We start from the raw sequence: 19,668 nt of genomic DNA on the forward strand, positions 1-19,668 counted from the left end.
ATTTAGCTTTCAGGCTCTGATTTTGACATAAGCATGCACACACTTATTCTGTAGGTGGAACAATGTGTGTACACATACTTACACACACACACACACACACACACACACACACACACACACACACACATAAATTCTACACATGACAATTGGCTGGCTGACAGCTTTTCCTCTGATCTGTTATAGCTGCAGGCTTGGTACAGCTCATTTGTTGGAGGGTTTTCTCTGTGCTGGCCCCGCAGCCACAGTCACCGTCCTGAACTAATGGCCTGGCCAAGCCTCAGAGGGCCAGTGCACAGTCGCTGCTTCACTTGCAAACTACATATTCAGTCTAGTGTGGGTTTCTTATGAGGTTAACCTGACCTGGATTAAAAACACAGGAAATAGCGTGGGGTTGCGGGTAGAAAGTCACCTACAACCTTACTGCATTTGACCTTTAGCAACCGGTGTGAGCTGCAGCAGCATTGATAGAACTTATCTCCAACTACGTAAGACTCTGACCCCATCCTTCTCATTCTCTAGAGATATGGAGCCCTGTAACTCACAGAACAGTCAAATGTTCACAATGAATTGAGAGATTCAATTGAATTGAACCCAACAAAACAAATATAATTTCCTGCATGGGGTCAATATTTAGAGAGCTCTGTACCACCAATTTCCCACCTCAAGACCAACTAACATTTCAGGGAAAATGCTGGTATGGCTGTGCTGTGACCGAAAACAGTAACACTGCAGGGACAAGCATGTGAAGGCTTACGTCCATCTCATAAAAGAAGCTTTCACATGGAGTGAGCAAATCAATCACAAGAGTCCGCTGCAACTTTTCACCTCCTAAAGCTCTTGAGTCTCTCCCACCAATCTTCATCAAATTTCTCTGTACTTCTGTCCAGTTCAACATTTAACACTCTTTCAATGGATTGAAAGCGTGTTTCTGATTCAAGTTGAACACAAAAAACATTACTTGTCTCGTAAATTTGCTTAATATTAAATACATTACAAGAACACTGGCACTGGGTGAAAACAGCTCCTTGCCAGCCATGTTAATGGTAATCGTAAGAGACGTCTTGCGCTGCATACATGAACATCCACCCTTGCCCCATCGTCTTCTGCTCATTTTTATGGCAGCTGGCATTCATAAGTGTTGCATTACCACCATTTCCTGGACTGTCTCTTGCCACATCTGTACCGGCATTGCCATGGCATATGTGAAAAGGCACAAGACGAATATGTTGCTGAATGTAGCTTCATGTGTGAATAGTGAAAATCACTGACACTGCCAGAAAACTTATCTCAGTAATTAACCAGAAACTATGTGTGATGGAGGCTAAAGACTACAGACACAGCAGAGGGAAAAGAAAAAGCAGCAGAGGGAAAAGAAAAATTACAAGTCCTCATATTCACAATTCAAATTCAATTTCATTCCAATGTTTCAAATGTTTGTATCAAATCTACAGGAAAAGAATCATTGAAGTCATGAGGATTCATCCTCTGAGGGTGCCATGGATGTCTGTACAAAATTTCAAGGCAATCCATCCAACAGTTGTTGAGATATTTTAGTGTGGGCCAAAGTGGTGGACAGACCACGGTTAGGTCTCTCACCTTATATTTAATCTCTGGCTTTGGAAAACTGTGTGTGTGTCTGGTCTGATGTACGCATGAGGAGCGTGCATTCTTCATCTACATAAAAAAAAAAAAAAAAACATTTCTATGGGGGGGCATAGCGTATGCATGTTCATTGTACATACACATCGTTTATGCATCCGGCCCTTGGATTGGCTGCCATCTGCTCTGAAACAAATGCACACAGAGACTAATATAGCACAGTTTCAGTTATATTTTGTAAGAATCACAATCATAACAACGAAATCCAGACACCTTATTTGCTCTGCTGTCATACGTTTCACATCAACATGAGCATGATGGCTAACAGGCTCTGTCAGCATTGTTCTGCAACAGCAGGGACTCTGACATCAGTATGTGACAGGCTGCTGTTCATCACAGCAGAGCAATGAACCCAGTGCAGCTGACCTCCCCCCTTCATGGCATCTGAGAGGCTTGGATGCATCATACTCTCAGAGCACAACAGAATGATGCAAGACACCTTCATCTGCTTTGGTCTGACTCTTGAAGATTTAGTTATCGACTTTATTCCTAAATATATAAATGCGTACAACTGCAGAGTGGCATTTAATGTCTTGAGAGTGCTTGAAAGTCTGAAATACATGGACATTCCAAGGTCATCACATACAGCTATGTTTAAATGTTTTGCAGGGCACATGTTTGGCAGGCAACGTCAACTGCTGACGAAGGCAGAAATCAACAATTTCCATCTGTGCCCAGCCACACAGTCCACAATCCACACTGGCTGAAACACAAAACTTGAAGACAGGAGTATTATAAATAGAAATGAAGAAGACATTGCTGACTGATTCTCAAAATATCTGCAGATTGCAGGTTTGGATGGTGATGCTACTACAGAAATTCAAGAAGAGGATTTACTAAATATCACAATCAACATTAATCATCATCGCTATTGTGGTCAGCCAACATCATCGTCATCATCTAAGTGCTACAGGTTGTTCCCACCCAAACAGATGCTTGGCTAATCACTGAACACCTACTGGATGAAAATGGTTAACATCCTGAATCTTCTCAAAAAATAATGGCAGGTCAAATCCAAAAATAATGGTATTGATCTGCATCACCTATAGCACCTTTTCCTTGACATCGGACTTAGTATTAAGTCTCAGATACTGAAACACAAACAGAACAACATTTTACAGACTATCCATATTTAAGGGCTTTTCATTGTCCTAAATGTTGTGTTTTCATGAAAGTCCTGAGCACATACAGAACATCTGATCAGTCCTGCTTAATCTTAATCACCTGGAGAAACAGGCCATGTAATCCTGTGTTGGACATTTCTTGAAATTAGCCAAATGAATAGAATGTAACCATTTTGGAGATGAAATTCCCCCAAAAATTGGATTCCTCACAGAGTAGATCACTGGTCTACTCATGCAGTTAGGGTTGGGTTACGATAGCCAGCTCCATTTTAGATCTGGTTTTCAGTTCCCAGCAAATACCTTGCCTGGGTCCAGACCTGGTTTCCAGACCATGTTCTCATCTGAAAAAAACAATCAATCCAATGAGCACCATGGGAGGGGGGGGATTAGCCAATCAGTGACGACTAACACCGTTGTCAAGCAGCTGTCGAATTGCCAAGCTGTGCGCCTGAGCCAAGGAGGAGTAATAATAACTCTGGCAATCGCTACAGACAAGATAGACGCTGCTATCACGGCTGTTCTTCGCCCAACATTGCCTTATGTTTTTACTACACTCCACGCCTGTATGTTAGCATGGCTGGAAATCACTGTCTACTGGAAATTACGTTAGGTTCAGGTGGATACGTTGGTCTCTTGTGATTGGTTACAGAAAATCAAATCCCCCTTCCCCATGGAAACCAGATAGAGTGGACGCAATGTCAGACTGAAGATCGAAACGGAGCGTAACGAGATGACAGCTCCATCTGAAATCAGGCAAGGAAATACCTGGTTTGTTTAACTCGAAAAATAAGGTGTAAAAATAATTAGCCTACACTTTTGATTTCAATCTGTCAGACACCTTAAATCAACATTTCATATGTCACGCTGTTTATCCTATTTTGTGGTTGTAGTCACAGGTTGTGATGTTAATTGCTTTAAGCTGACACTCAAAACTGTAGCGTTTCAACCTTCTCAGCCAAGAAAAGGTGACGACAGATCCTTGAGCTTTCGTTATCTTTAAGTTTACAAATGTTAAATGCTGAACCCAATTACATTTGATAACGGACTTGAAGAGATCTGGATAAAGTAAGCAGATTCAATAATTACTTAATAAAATGCTACTGAACTCATGCGGACATTGTTTTTTATTCCAGATAACAAAATCGGAAAAATATGTCTATATTTTCTGATGTATTTACTGTTTAAGCATCGTAAGCAAGTACCACAATGGTGGAAGTCTGGCTTTAAGTATGGGTACTTAGCTGGTAACTACTTTGGGAAATGAAGTGACAAAAAGGAAGTGATAAAACTAAGTATCCTTACTCATGCAATAAAATAGGTAATGCACAGGTATCATTTAGCCAGTGTGCACATGACAAGATGAATCCAACTAACTGAAATAAGTTCATATATTCTGGTCTGTATTTGAATCCATTTAGTCAGGTTGGGTCAGACAAGGGTAGGCCAATATATCACTGTACCATCTGTTTCCCCTCTGACACCATGTTGCCAACTTCTTCTCAGTGGGTAACTCGTGTCTAATGAGCCAAGTGGCTGTTGTTGCTTTTAAGCAAACATCCTCTTAACTGGTAGTTAAACAAGTGAGGGGCATTTCACTACAAAACATTACAGCTAATTCCTTGCATTAGCCTCCCTGTAAGAGGGAGCTCATGCAAGACTAAGCTGCAGATAAATGCTTCAAGGAATGCAGAAAATGTGCAAATAGTGTAGAAAAGTTCTTATAGAGCAGCATCTGACAATGTTTATTTCTCTTTTCCTGTCTTTGGGCGTTGTCTTTTTTTTTTCAGCCCACCCACACTATCTCACATCTCTGTGTCTTCTCCTTGGTGATTCAGTGTTAGGGGGAGGGGGAAGCCAGAAAACATGCCAGGCTGCCAACACCTTTAGTTTATTAGTGGCAGTACAAGAGGTGACTGCTGTTCCCCCAAGGCTACTGCAACTGTTCTTAAAGGGGAAGTCCACCTTCTGATTCTCCTTTGCTGTTAGATATCGTCAGTCTGGAAGGTTGAGTGCACTCCAGGTAAGTCTCACAGAGAATCAACAACAGAAAGATGCAGACAGACAAGCAACTAAAAAAACCGCATGGTACACTACATAACTGATCAAAAAAAAATCTGTAACAGCGAACAGAACAGAGTTTTGCAGCAAAGCAAGTGAGTGAAAGATGGTGAGTAAGATAAGGTGGAAGGTGAGAAAGACAACAGATGAGTCACCAGTATCACCTCAGCCCAGTCAAGACAAAGCTCTATATACAGCGGCTTCTTATACAGCGAGTAGCCTGTGTGCTTCACATCAAAATATAGTTTGAATGAAAGATGATTAAAGATCTGATGAATTCAGTCTTAAACAAAAACAAATAACTGCAATAAAAAGACAAAGAAAGTTCCATATAGTATTAATGTAAACATTTCCTTCCTTCCAGTCTCGACCTCTTCCTTCCTTTGTCATGATTTGACTACTTCTGTTTCTTTCTTTTTTTAACCTTATGCTTGATTTCATATATTCCCATAATTCCTTCAAATAATTCAGCTGGTTTGTTATGTTGTGGTCTTCCCAACTGTGGAAAGCCTCTGCGCCACACATTAATATCAAAGGTCATTAATAAGCTAACCTGCTGAAACATTAGGATCAAGGAGTCAGTGATTTGACATTCAGCCACACCTGACTGAACAATGAACAGCAGGTCGTAGCCCTTCATGCTACAAACATAGAACATACATACAAATATTCTAATTTAGAATATACAGAACATCAGATACCAGAGATAAAGTCAAAACATGTCCCAACCACGTAATGTGATGTGTGCAACCTTGAAAAGACCTCACTCATCATGATCAAATCAGGATCATCATCTGATTTTCTATTACATGTGTTCCCTGCTTAACCTCTCCTGTCAGAGGAGACGGTGCTATTTTTGCCTCTTCAGAGGATTTCTCCCTCTACCATTTTTTTACAGTGTGCAAAATGGAGCCACAGCTGGCTTCCTTTCATATTTGATACATATTTTTCCATAAAACCAAAAAAAAGAAGACCGAGTCCTCAAATGTGAGACAGCATGGGAGCTGTGGTAACTCACTTGTTAAAAAACTTGCCTCATCAGCGTTTGCAGAACTATCTCAGGGGCAAATGCTGTAAGTTTTTGGCAATCTAATACAAGACTAGGTTCATTTGGGGTCACTAGCCAAGGTGAGGCACAACTAAGTTAGTGTTGCTAACTGTTAAGATGGCTACAGTGCAATGCAAAACACGTTAGCTGTATACTGTGACTATACTCTGCTCATATCATCTTCATGTAACTTGGAACTCATACAGACATTTATACACCTTGTTTTCCCGGCTCCCGGCTCAGCATGAGGGGATGATCATTTCATCAGTAAAAACAAAATCTTCGTACAGGTCTATTTTCTACTAACATTGACGTAGTGAGCTAGCATTTGGCATAGTAACCCCACGAACTGAGGATGAGACAAACTGCTCAAAGTGAAGAGTTACTAGGGGTTAAAGAGAAGCTACAGCCCTGAATGCCCATGCTAGGCAACACTCATGGTACACGGCACCTGTCAAATCAGGGAAGAAGAAAAGGACCTAAAGATGTGAAGCGGGGTCCCATCAGAGGAGACGTGTTATGAACGCCTGACTGATAACAAACTGCGGCTGAGATTCAGAGCAGTGTCGTGTTACACCTTGCAGCGGGGCTGAAATGTGTTTGTGTTAAATTAAATGAGGCTCTTCTCTCCTGTTACTGATATTGTATCCTGCTCGCACGATATTTTTTTTCCATTGATCTGTTAGGGGAAACAGTGGAGGCTGAGGCTGCTCTCCACGGAGCGCCGGTGTAACCAAACCACATCAACACTTAATAACAAGGGCGACTTCGCGCCTCGTGAAGCCCCGGTGAGAGAGGTCTGTGATACTGACAGGGAAAAGAAAGCAACAGCAGGAAAGCTGAACTTTACAAAGTTTAGAACTTCTCAGTTTTTTCCAAATGTATGGTGCTGAGCCAGCGTGCCACACTTCCACCCTCACATTTCACAACATAATCTAAGCTCATCTCACTATATTTAGAACCTTTTCCTACTTGTTTTCTCTAATGAGAAAGCTGAAAGTTCTTACTAAAAAGTTTATATATTTAACCAAATTCTACATTAGGGCTGCAAATAACAACTATTTTCTACATGCCCCTTCAGTGAATCGAGTAAAGCTTCATCTTATAGACTCTCTTGAGTCTCCCCAGCGTGATGTGCGATGCTGCATTTTCAGCATCGTTTTCATTTTTTCCTTTCTTCTCCCTCGTTATGTAGTTTGTGTGTGACATTTATGGAATTTCAAATATCTTGTTATATCTAAAACCCAAAGATTTCAGTTCACAGTGATATAAAACAGAGACTACTGCAAACCTTAACAGTGGAGAAGCTGCAACCAGAGAATGATGCTCATGACTACGACAATTAATCGATCAACAAAGAATATGCAGATTCTTTTCTGTCAGTGGACCAGCTGAATGATGACTAATCGCTTTAGCTGTAATTCAGTTCCAACACTAATTCTCTGCTATAAACGATCATTCAATTTGACAGTTAACTGTATCTTATTTCACCAAGTGTCCCGCTCTCATTAACTGTCCTCCAATATTCAGAACAAGCACAATGACCAAACACAGCCACATGCAGCACATCAGATCTATCTATTTCAGATCTATTTGACGACGCAGTGCCTGATGCCAGAAAGGCAGGACGAAAGAAGGGAAGAAAAGGCAATTTGATTTACCAAAAAAAAAAAAAAATTAATTTGTAATGATATACTGTAAATTAAGAGAAGTTGTGGAAAGACCTTTTTTAAAGATAATGACCACTGCTCATGAGCTAAATTGCAATACACCAATAGTTTGGAATAACAATAGGGAAGCTAAATGACTGTGACAGAGAAACACAGTCATCACAGTGGCCATGTTTGCGCAGCCCTGGTCTCCAACTGTCATCCTCTTACTGACAAATGATCCAGCCTTTATTAAGTTTCCAATCAGATCTGTGATCTGGCACATTCCTGCAGGATCAATCAGCAGGACAGTGGCCATTACCCTGTCCACAACCTCTGCCCCTCAGGCTCCGTCGTAAATCACATGCTATGAACAAACCTAATCAACCTCCAGACTGTATGACAGGGAGAGGCGATGTCTCTCTCTCCAGGCCAGAGAGACTTGTTCCATCTGGAGTTAAGTTATGAAGCAGTGTAAGCAAACTAATCCAATGCTGTGTCTTTCAGCTTCTAATACACGGCTAATGTTCCTCTGCATCCAGACATTATCTGCTGGGATTACAGGGCAAATAAACTAGAGGTGGGGGCAAACACAGCCGTCCTCCTCCCCCATTATTTGTACAAACCTTGAGTCAACCTTGGGTTCCCGGGGGATTTTATTTGCTTACGCACCTGTCACACTGCTTATGACCTGCAGGGCCCTGGTCTGTGTGTTCAGAGAGGATGGTGTGCAATTAAAGCTCAGAAAATCTGACATTTCCTCCGACGGTAAAAACCCAGCCCCCAGCAATATTCATCTCCTTAAATCTTTGCTTAGCTTGGCATTTAGTGACAGAAAAATACTAGTCTTATTTGAATTGTAACGAATTCAAAATGTGAATCAAATTTATGAGGTGCTTTGAATGTAATGTTAGGACTGTGCCCCTTTTTCCACATAAATAATCACATACACACACCCATGAATTCACAAGCAAAAGATGGTTGAATAACACAGGGAGGGGCTGCTTTTTTGTGATTTGCTAACAGCATTAGATTACCTCGTTCAGGACATAGAACAAATTTACCCGCTCTGACCGCTGTGAAGGAAATCTCATTATATAGCAGGATGCAAACGATCCAAATGAGAACTAAAAATGTGATGACTCATCTTTGCTCACGTATATGGGTGACCATGACTAACACTGAACTGTGATATGACATTACAGACCGTTCCATTTGAAAGGAGGGAACAGCAGTGGGTTCTTCAGCCTGGTTTTTGCAAAGTCCAACCTTTCAACTACTAGCTGCATAGTTTCAAGTCCTGTCTCTGACAAGAGGCTCTCAGTTGGGCCGGGGCGATTCTACACAACTAGCTCAAGAGTGACTCACTCACAGCACTTTAAAGGTAAGCACACCAACTGTACACCACACATGCCGCGTTCCCCAACCTTTGCTTCTCTCTTCCAGTGCAGGAATTCTTCTTTCATGAAGCACATTAGATTAGATTAGATTCAACTTTACTGTCATCATCAGAGTGCAGCACAGAGACAACAAAATGCAGTTTAGCATCAACCAGAATTGCAAATAGCCATAATATCCAAAATATAAACACATACAGGTAGTGCAATTGGCATGAGGTATAAACAGTATGAGGTATGTGCAGGTAGTGCAAGTACACACAGTAAACATCTCTGTATATCTAAACAGAGAAAGGCATTATAGGTAGCTGTGGGTCACAGGGGCTCAAGGTGCAGCTGACACACACACACACACACACCTCCCCGGCCTCATAACATGAGGCCCAGCACACCAAAACAAGTTGAGTGGTTGATCTTACTTTCTGACTTGAAACTGAACACTGAAAATGAACACATTATACTTAAAATACATACAGGTATGAAAGAGAACAGACACACAAACATCTCCAATGAGAGTGCCTTTGTTTATATCTGGGCAGAGAATCACGGTCCAGCTTTGTGAAAAATAAGTTCACTGTGAACCATGGGAACACTTTCATCCAGCTATTAAACTGAACTGGTTGTTCAGAAGTCCCCCCAGCTGTGGATACATTTGTGGTTGTTTGTGTTTGTGTTGTGCTCTGTGGACAACAAACTGTTTCTAAATTACCTCAGACCATATTTAGCATTTCTCTACTGCAATTTATTGCTACATACTGGTCAACATATATCTGCAATAAGCCGCTGCACTGGTCTAGCTCTAATGGGCATTGTGTTTGTAATGTGCATGTAAACATATTGCATAATGCAGCCAGCAGATGCAGCAACCACTGCAGAGTATAACCAATGTTGGCTGATATTAATCATAACCTTAATTATATTAACCAGGCATTTCAATTAGCCAGCAACACTGTGAAGTCACAGTACCAAGACTGACACATCATCATCATCATCCCAGCCTTAAATCCCAACAAGATCTGTTTTTGCTACTGATTACACAATAATGACTGGGATCACTTAAGGACATAATACACTGGACTATGGGAGGCTGCTGGCAATGAAAGGGCCAAAGTCACCAAGTGAGCATTAACTTGGTAGCTACAGACATTAGCAGGGTGACAAATTCAAGGAAAAACTTGAATGCATATGAACCAATATTGCTGAAAATTATGTTAATTACATGCTACCGCCTACAAAGTCACCAGACCTCAACCCAACTGGACACTTAGAAGAGGCTTTCAATCAGCACTCAACCATTAACTTCAACACACTAAATGGGGGAATATCTCTTGGAAGAATGTTGTCACCCCTTCAGTCGAGTTTCACACTCTTGTGGAATCTATGACAAGGAGAGGTGAAGCTCTTCTGAAGGCTCGTGATGAAACGACGCCTCACTCAGACCCTCCATGTTGCTTTGTCCCTTCCTTTGTCACCCATTTGTAGATCAATGCTGATGGCAGATTCCAGTGAACATGAAGGCGCAGCAGACTACAGCGTTTCTGCTTGATTTCCTTTTGACCTTATAAGGTTGCAGACATCTAGCTTCCTCCATTATGAATTGGATAAACTGTCACAAATACTATTCACATTCGATTAACTCACAACGTGAGCCCATGTTACTAGAGTGCGCAGTTCACACAGGAAGCAGTCACTCCTCAAACCACAGCAGTCCTGCCTGCATGCACATGAATATGCGAGTGGCTCAGTGCATTTAGCACAATCAATTTCAATATCCCCTGTTCAAGCAATTACGCATCACTCAGGTAAATCAACTTCATCTTTGCAGTGCGGCCGACAACCCAGCAGACGTACACTCACTACCACAATGCAGGGGTTATAAACAGTGAATGACACATCACTAATCAGTAAAGTGACTGGCTGAGAAACACGGGGGAGTAAATCTGCCCTGCCTGTGACTAGACTGTGAGTGTGTGCGTGTGTGTTGTGTGTATGGAATACAATTTGTAAGGCAGTGAGACACAATCTGTGCTGTCAGTGTAGGAGTGTTGCTCTGGAGACTCTGGAGAGTTTTTTTTTTTATTTTGGTCTTCCAGCACCATACTAATGGTTTGCATGTTTTCAGTCTACAGTACTTCCAGCAAATCCTACATGCTTCACTTCTGACTATATTTAAATCATGCTGAATTGTGTTTTCCAGTTGTCCTGGAAGGCAGCGGTTTCTGTCATTTTACTATGTTATGACTGTCAACTGTGTGGGGCATGAAACAGGCTTGAGATAGGCAATCCATCACAGTGAACATCATTTGTTTGTGCTCCTGTCAAAGATGTTATCACTGCATGGTAATGCAGTAGTGTCTGCAGGCTGTTATACAACATTGGCACTACATTACCATTAAACAACAATGTATAGAAAACATTAAAGCAGATATGGTGCTGTATCTATTGACCCTGATAGATTACCTAAATCAAGCAGGTTCCACCTCTGTAAGGCTATTTTCATACTTCTGTTAAACGAATGCAAACCAGCGGCTGCAATGGAAGGCAGGAAAAATACTCAAAATGTATGACACTATGGCACAGTTTTCTCAGAGTTTGAAAGTTCTGAAGCACAGGCCACAAAATGGTAGCATGGAAAAACAACCACAATTAGTTCAGCTCATCACTCAAACGGGCATGCAACTGACAAAGGACATTAATGTTGCATACAGAGCACCATCCAAACCTCAACAAAGGAGCAAACTCATTCTGATCACACAGTATAAATCTGCAAAGTGTTTTTGTTCTTTTATTAGTGATTCACAAAAACAAGCATGGGAAGTGGGATAACTAAAATCTAGAATGTGAAAGGTTCCTTTGCTCAAGACGCAACAGATTGAAATCATCGCCCAAAGCTGCAGTCTGCAAACAGATAACACTTCAAAAAAGCACTCATTATTTAATGGTCGTCTCCATGGATCTTTTCTGGGGCCTCGCAGCACCAGAGCAAGAGCTGCTGGTCCTCGTTGACAGTTAGGAAACCCTGTTAGCACTCTGCCTTACACTGATGAGTTCTCCCTCTCATTTCGCCCTCATTTTAACCTGCTGACATTTCACTGGTTTCTTATCACGGTAAGCTATCCTTATTTTAAGCGAACATAAAGTTAAGTGACTGTTCTGATACTGAGTTAAGCTAATTTATGTCAGGGAAAGAAAAGAAGATCAATACATTTACTGTATATGAGTTTGGAGCTGAATTTGTGTTGGCCCTCACTCTTTGAATACACATGCAGCCCCAAGTCATTTATTTTCACTTGTACAAAACTGGAACATTAGTCCTCAGTTACACCGCTGATACACTGGATATTCTGTATATTTTTGTACATAATTTGTCACTTAAAATGGAAATTAGCAAAATGTGAATATTTAACTGTCAAAGTAATTTAAAAACACCATTCTGAGGCCTGCCAGAAAATTACTTGTTTTTAACTTTAATGTTTGTTGCAATTACATCTTTTATATGTAATTAAATCTTCATTTATTTCCAAAATTATGAACAAAATGAAATCATGGCAGCCAGTTTACATGCAGTAAGAACAAATACTATACTTACAAACCAGTTACAAGAAGTAAGATAATGTTAAAGATCCCCTCCAGACGTGTTTAAGATGCATGTATAAAACACTGACTAATAATGTGTTTCTGATGTGGTTTTTCCACAAAACAGTTCTATTATCTTGTTAAAATCCTTACAATTAGATCGACTTCTTCTCCCCCACTAAAAACTCTGAATCTATGATTACGGAAACATAATTTGACTTTGACTTTGGTGTTGACAGTTTTTAGTAAATCCATCCATACACTCATCCGTCCGTGTTTTACACACATTACCTAATAAGATTCAAATTCTGTAAAGTAGCACATAAAACACAAACTACAAAGAATTTTGTTCAGTTACTGTCATGAAGCTTTTAAACATTCTGTTATGTCACACTGCCATTATTAAGCGGACAGATATCTGCACAGTATCATAATTACTCAAAATAAGCTAAAAATGGCAATGATATTTTCAGTTTTGGCACCCAAAAGTTGATGCCTGGCAACCAGTCTCAAAAGTTGGCGTGGAACCCTGCAATGCATCACCTTCCACAGGAAATGAGCCCCCAGAACATTTGTGGTGAAATTACTAAGCCATTAGTAGACTAGTGCATCAACAGGAAAATAATGATGACGTCTATTCACCTTTTGTGTCCTCTTTCAAAATAACTGCTTTTTGTTCATTTACAACTGTATACATTTGGTTAATTGGACATAAATCAGTGCTAGTCTGCCATTCGACATCTCAAACTTCGGGTTTTTCTTACATGCACTTTCACTACATCTGCACTACAAAACACAGAATAACAGGTCAATTCATTTCCCACTGAGATACAGCAAGTCACCGGGGAAACCTGACCGATGTGTGGGCGGTCACCAAACTCGTTGGCTGAGAGCTCAGCTGTTCCTGAACGCACTCATGAATAGCAGTGTTTTCTTGTTTCCCATCAATGTGATTTTAATACTGCTATTGTAGTGCTTCGTAGCTTAAAGTCACATGAAATGCAAACACTACAGATGGCAGTACAGAACCAAAAAAATTGTGTTATGTCAGCTGTAAACTGTGTGTCCACAGACAGCTACATAAGCACAATTGAAGGCTTTGTCCTCACTCACAATCAGTCAACAAACTGTGATCCATCAATCAAGTGTTTCACAGTGAAAACAAGCTGAGCATGAGATCTACTGACATCTCCAGCCACCAGCACTGCTATTCTGGGACATTTGGTAAATGTGGGCCCCCACATTTGTAAGTCCTTGAGCAGCAAGCGCTCTTTGGAGGAACTTGATAAATACGGGCACTGCTCTGCAGTTGAAACCCTGGCTGGGCTCAGTGGTCAGACAGCTGCTTGATTGAATGTAATAATTGTGATGCAGCAGTGGGTGTTCTTTTCAGAAAAGGAAATGAGAGTATAAGTGAGCTGGAGTCCAACGGATCCAGCTCTGCAGCTGTGGAAGCCGACCCACTGTGAGCAGCCAGCACTGAGAAATACTCTGAATTCAACTGGACTTGAGTCTTTTCCCCTCAGACCACCTGCACACAGCAGATGTGCTGCTGGCTACCAGGACACTGATAGTCTATGCCCCTTGCCGGTCATTGGAAACTGTTTTTTCAGCTTTCAAAGACTTTCAGAAACATTCACCAAGCCTGCAGGCTGCAATTGCATCTTTTAGTTTATAAATCCACCAAACAATTTCTCTGACACATAAGCCAAGTATTTCCTATATTTTCTTGCCAGTCTGCCATCTTCAATGAGCAGTGGAAGCAGCGAAGCTATCACTGGTGATAATCATCTCACTCAGCAGCCTGGAACACAGCAGTGCATAATGGAAAAGTTAAACGTGAACATTGAGTTTTTGCACTTAAGTATGACCACATCTCTGTGGTCAACAACAGGATAAAGTGCAAGATTTGTTAGGCATTTGACAGAATCTGGTTAAGAAAATAACTGTGCTTTCTCTGTGTGGAACTGCAACATGTCACCAATACATTATCATCTTCCTATATGCTGCAGACTGCTTTCAATAAACTTAACCAATATGATTAACTGAGGCTGGATCTTTTTTTTTTTTTTCTTTTTTTTTCTTTTGGAACCCTTGCTGAACTCACAGACCCAAACAGTTGACATATATAACCCCAACACATTCCATTATCAACTGTAGTTATACGCAACCTCAAACCAAACCCTATTAACAATACTGCAATTAAATGATGTCTCGTTCATCAGCAAATGAGTATACTTCATACAGTCAACTCAAGGTTTTTATGGTCAGTGTTACTGTCTTCTGGTCAATTCGGCATAAGTATATAAAACAATAAGGTTATAAATGCACATCAAATTTGAACTTTAGGTTTTGCTCAGAGTGCTCTTTGCCGCACCAAGCACGGTCTATTTTGGATAGAAAGAGCACTAAGAATAGCACCGACAACATGTTTTAAGTTGAATTTTACTGAAATACGTCATGCCTGGTGGCCCAGTCGCTTGCCGAGTGGAGTAGTTGCCTCTTAAGATTCGTAAAATGTCTTCGGTGATCTTCAAGGTGTGTAACCTAACTACGTTTACCGATAATCAAGCAGATTTGTCAAACAGTTCAGCACGACGCTCCCCTGAGGGCGGCACGTAACGGCGCGATCTGTCAACATGCATCCCCGGCTAAATGTATTCATGGGCTTAATTTGTATGTGATTATATCAGCCGACATCATTTTTCAGTCTTGATAGCTTACATGTCAAACACTAGCAATTATGTAACCACATTTAAAAGGAAGAGCAGCGATGGTAAGGCTAAGACAACGACGTGTTACGGTTCTACAAAAGCCCCTGCCAAAAATGTGCGTTTAATTGCCGCAGCTCCTGGGCTAAAAGGAAGGAGAAGAGAGGGACATTACAACAACACCACAGCGCCAAAAAACCTACCTAATGCTGCGGATACGGCGCAGAAGACTCGGGTTTATCGGTCAGAAAACCTCCACTGAATCCAACGCCAACGTCCGGACAGTCCAGCCGGCCTCTGGAGTCACTTTCCGGACATTTTCTGTGTACACAGACCGTGTCAGCCACACGGTGAACTGGCTTGTTGCGCTGGTAGACTGGAGGTGAAATCAACCAGACTGCTACAACTGGACTGCTCTGCTGGTGTTGAAAGGCGAGCTGTGATTAGTCTACAATTCGCAGAGGGTTTGTGTGTCGGAGCAGCTGATTGGTCAATGTGGCGTAGGGCGGATCTACAGTATATTTAAAAGCACAGAACATTAAAATGACTTCTATTTCAGGTGCAGCAAGCAGGCAGTGATCATTTGAATTAAATTCGTTTTAAGATATTTCAAATGCATCAGTAATAAATTAGAATGCAAAATTATATAGCTATCTACTCAAAGTCCCTGCACCCACAGTCATTTGACACCAAAAAAGGCAATAAATTTAAAAAAGTGACTTGAACTTAAGATATTATTGCTTGTTTTTACCAGTACATGTTTCCACACTAGGAAGTAAGAGGCAAATGTAGCCCCTTTTCCTCCCTGGTCTGACTTTATGTGGCCTTCAAGTAATTTTGATGATTAATCAGAATTTTTTTTAGATTTATGTGGTGACTCTTGCAATTACAATACACATTCTGGGCACCAAGAGCCTCGTCTTACTTACTGCACGGAATGACACGTGATGATGCACTACTATATGAAATGGAAAAAAAAAAAAAAAAATTCCAATCATGGCCTTATTAACCATTTACAGGGCTCCAGGGCAAAAATGACCTGCTGGGCCCTAAATACTACACTATCTGCACAACGCAGCACAGCTGTGATACTTCCAGTGCAGACAAACACACATCAGAAAATACCAGGCAGGTGAGCAGATACAAAATAAGTGTCAAACACTACCAGGACGACCTTTCGTGTTCTGCAAACCTGTCTGGATTAAAGCTGCAGTAGGCAACAATGCAAAACCTTCCACCTGCCTTTCTGCATGTATCCCTCCGCTAAGCCCTCAGCAGCAGAAGGAACTGGTTGCCCTCCCAGACCTCATGACTTGTAGGACCCACACTCCACAGCGTGAACCTCTCCGAGACGCCGGTGCCTCTCACCACGACTCTTCTTCTCAGGGACTCTTCTCCAGTGCTTTGATGCCCTCAAGCAGAACACCCTAGGCTTCAGGTGTTGCTGTAATGGCACCTAACAGCAGGTTGACAGATAGTACACCACACACACACACACACACACACACACACACACACACACACACACACACCACTCTCCCCCCTTAAAAGTTATTCCCAACTGTCATCATCGCTTCTTCCCACTTGTGGTTATGAGCACTAACAATAATGACCTTGAATGTCTGTGTTTCACTTCCACTTTCATTTTATAAGCATTTGAAGGGGCGCACATGTGCATCTGCATTTGCAGAGCAGCAAGCCTGCTAGTAAAACCTGAAAACAGAGCAAGTGAAGGTGCAGAAGTCTAGTTTTCTCTCAGACCACCTGAATTAGAATATGCTGAAATGTTTTGCTCAGTGGTTCAAAAATAATCTGTCTACCACAGCTTTAATGCTCCGACTGAATTGTATACAGAAAGTAGATTAACAGCTCTCCATGAAGGAACTTTGCCCGTTCATTACATGAGTTGATGTCTGCTTTAATTCATATTGGTAGGTGAAGCAGCTGCTGTGTCCTATAGAGGAGACAGATGCCCATCAGCGAGCCTGAAGGTCAGAGAAAGGCTGAGGCAGTGGGGCTAAAAGCACATCAGATCCCAGCGGGTAAGGGAAGGCAGATCAAGCCTCTCACCAAGATAAAGACTGCTTTTCTGTCTCAGAAATATTTTTCATGACAGGGGAAGCTTTGAAGGCAGCGACAAAGAAAAAATGGGCAGTGATCAATGATGCCATTATGGTGGATGCTCTGGTTTCAGTCACAGTGAACAGTCAGCAGAGAACAGCACTCAGCATCTCCAGCAGAGTTCAAAAGTGCATGTTAACTGATATGAGCAGACACGGAGAAAAGTGAGAACAAATGTTAGGGTTTAAACAATGTGGGGTTTCTGAAGGCTGAAACTAATACATTTTGAAATAAACGTGCATAAATTCGGCATATTTAAAGCATACTGTTTTTGTTCCCCAAACTGACAAACAGTGTTTTCCAGATTTATTCACAGTGGCATTGTGATCTCTATGGAACACTACATCTTCATTTCCACCTGCAATTTGTTGTACTTGCAACTGCTTGTATGGATAAAATAATTATAACTTTGAATAGAGAATAATGCAATACAACTAGAAATGACATTGCAGCTATGATCAAGCAGGAACCTCCATCATATCAGATGACAAGATATTTGATATCTATTTAAATATTTAAACAAATATTGATCTATCCAATCCAAATATCTGGACAGTCAATGGACAGTTGACACCTTTAGGCCAATAAAGAACAGCGTTGTACAGTGTTGATTGCAACAACATCAAGTGCTTTGATCTGATATGGTTTGACCAACACTCATATTTCCCACAAGACTCATTCACTGCAGGAGTTACAATGCACAGAGGAAACGAGTGCCGACTGCAGGACGTTGAAGTGGGCAGCACAGCAGACCATTACACCACCACTAATTACTTCTCCTGAGTCTGAGATTCCCCTCATTCAAGGTGGTATAACACATCATCCACTGAAGCGCTACAGAGGTAGATGAGGGCAAAAATAGCCACAATGCACTCCCTGTAGACTTTTACTCAAGGGTCTGCTGGAGTGTGAGAACGGATGGGAGCCATGAGAAAATGGGAGGAAATGTGTGGTGTCCAACAATGCCCATCTCCTGTGGGAGGAGGTGCAAAGGTCAAGGTGTTGAGGTAAGAAATCACTTATAGAACAGAAAAATGAACAGCACTGGCCACATAGTTTGAAGCTTAGCCTTATCAAAGTATACTGTAAGTGCACTGCAAAAGATTTAGATATGTTGTCAATGTGTAGTTTAGAAAAAAGGTTAGCTAAAACAAACACTGGGAAAAATGGGAGGGAGAACAGTTGATGTCTGTACATTAAGTAAAATGTATGTTTAGTGTATCTAGCACAAAAACAGAAGCAGGTGGAAGCTGCCTTTCACATATGAATTGACATCGAACCTTCCATCAACTCTAAAATGTCTCGTCTAACTGCTATTGTATCATACTTTTCAAGTTAGTATCTAATACATCCCATAGTTAGCTACTTGTGTTTATACAGAGTTACAGCTGTATAATAGGAAAGAAGAAATTTAGGAGTTGTAGGAATGCATCTGTTTTCTTTGCTCCCTCGGCTAGCTGTGTGGGGATCTGCCAGTTCCCTCTCTTTTTGCCTAGTGTGCTCCTGTGATTCCCTCTCCTTCTGTCTCGTGTCTGTCCTGTCTGTCCTGTGTGTGTGTGTATGTGTGTGTAACTGCAGGTACCTGCTGGCAGGTCTGGGCCGGCCTCCTCCTCTCCAGAGCACGCCTGACCTCAATCATTCAGTCAAGCCTCATCAACCACCACAGTACATAAGCACCAGTCTCCCCACCAGTACTCGTTGAATTGTCTGTTCACCTATGTGGTAACACGGTGATCGACCCAGTAAACCTTTTGTCTTTTTTGTCTGCCTGCCTCTCTGATTTGTCCTGTCCTCTGTGCTCGAGTGCCTGTCACGTGCCCCAGCCTTAGTGTTGCCAGTCTGCCTCGTGAGATAAAGCTTGGATTCCCTCTCAGACCTGTTTCCTCTGGCCTGTTTGTCAGTACTGAAACTGGATTCTCTTTTCTCTCTTTCTTCTCTCTTTCTCTTTTTTGTCTGCTCATGGATTGACTTTCTTACGTGGACTGAGAAAAGTCTATTAAACTATTCAAACCTTTCTCCTTATCAGAGTCACAGCGTTTGGGTCTGTACACTTGCCTAATCTTAGCAGGTAGCTTCTTCTTGCTTCCAGTCTTTGTGCTTAGCTTAGCTAAACAAATCTCAGACATTTCTCTGCACAAATTTTATCACAAACAGCATCAGGATATTTTAAAAGTCATTTTACACTCTTTAAGATGAACATAGAAAATATTTAGCTGTAGAGTGTCTCATTTTCTACTGTGTTTGGCACAGTATGGAGTTGGTAATGTGGCACAATGAGTTGCTGCATTCATCAAAGCTTTCTTAACCTTAGTAGAGGATCACTTT

The 19,668-nt window shown here is 41.4% G+C and overlaps 1 protein-coding gene across 2 annotated transcripts in view; it reads right to left on the minus strand.

The window, feature by feature from the left end:
* Nucleotides 1-15,643, minus strand: part of tpst1 (tyrosylprotein sulfotransferase 1) — a 45,782-nt gene extending 30,139 nt beyond the window's left edge. Inside the window, exon 1 of one of the 2 annotated variants that reach the window (XM_076734974.1) lies at nucleotides 15,426-15,643. The gene's annotated coding sequence lies outside the window, so the exon portion shown is untranslated. The remainder of the gene's footprint in view (nucleotides 1-15,425) is intronic. The other variant, XM_076734975.1, reaches the window with a different exon arrangement.
* Nucleotides 15,644-19,668: the final 4,025 nt, after the last annotated feature.

The sequence above is a fragment of the Chaetodon auriga genome, chromosome 7 (assembly GCF_051107435.1).
Source record: "Chaetodon auriga isolate fChaAug3 chromosome 7, fChaAug3.hap1, whole genome shotgun sequence".
In the NCBI taxonomy this organism is placed as follows: domain Eukaryota; kingdom Metazoa; phylum Chordata; class Actinopteri; order Chaetodontiformes; family Chaetodontidae; genus Chaetodon; species Chaetodon auriga.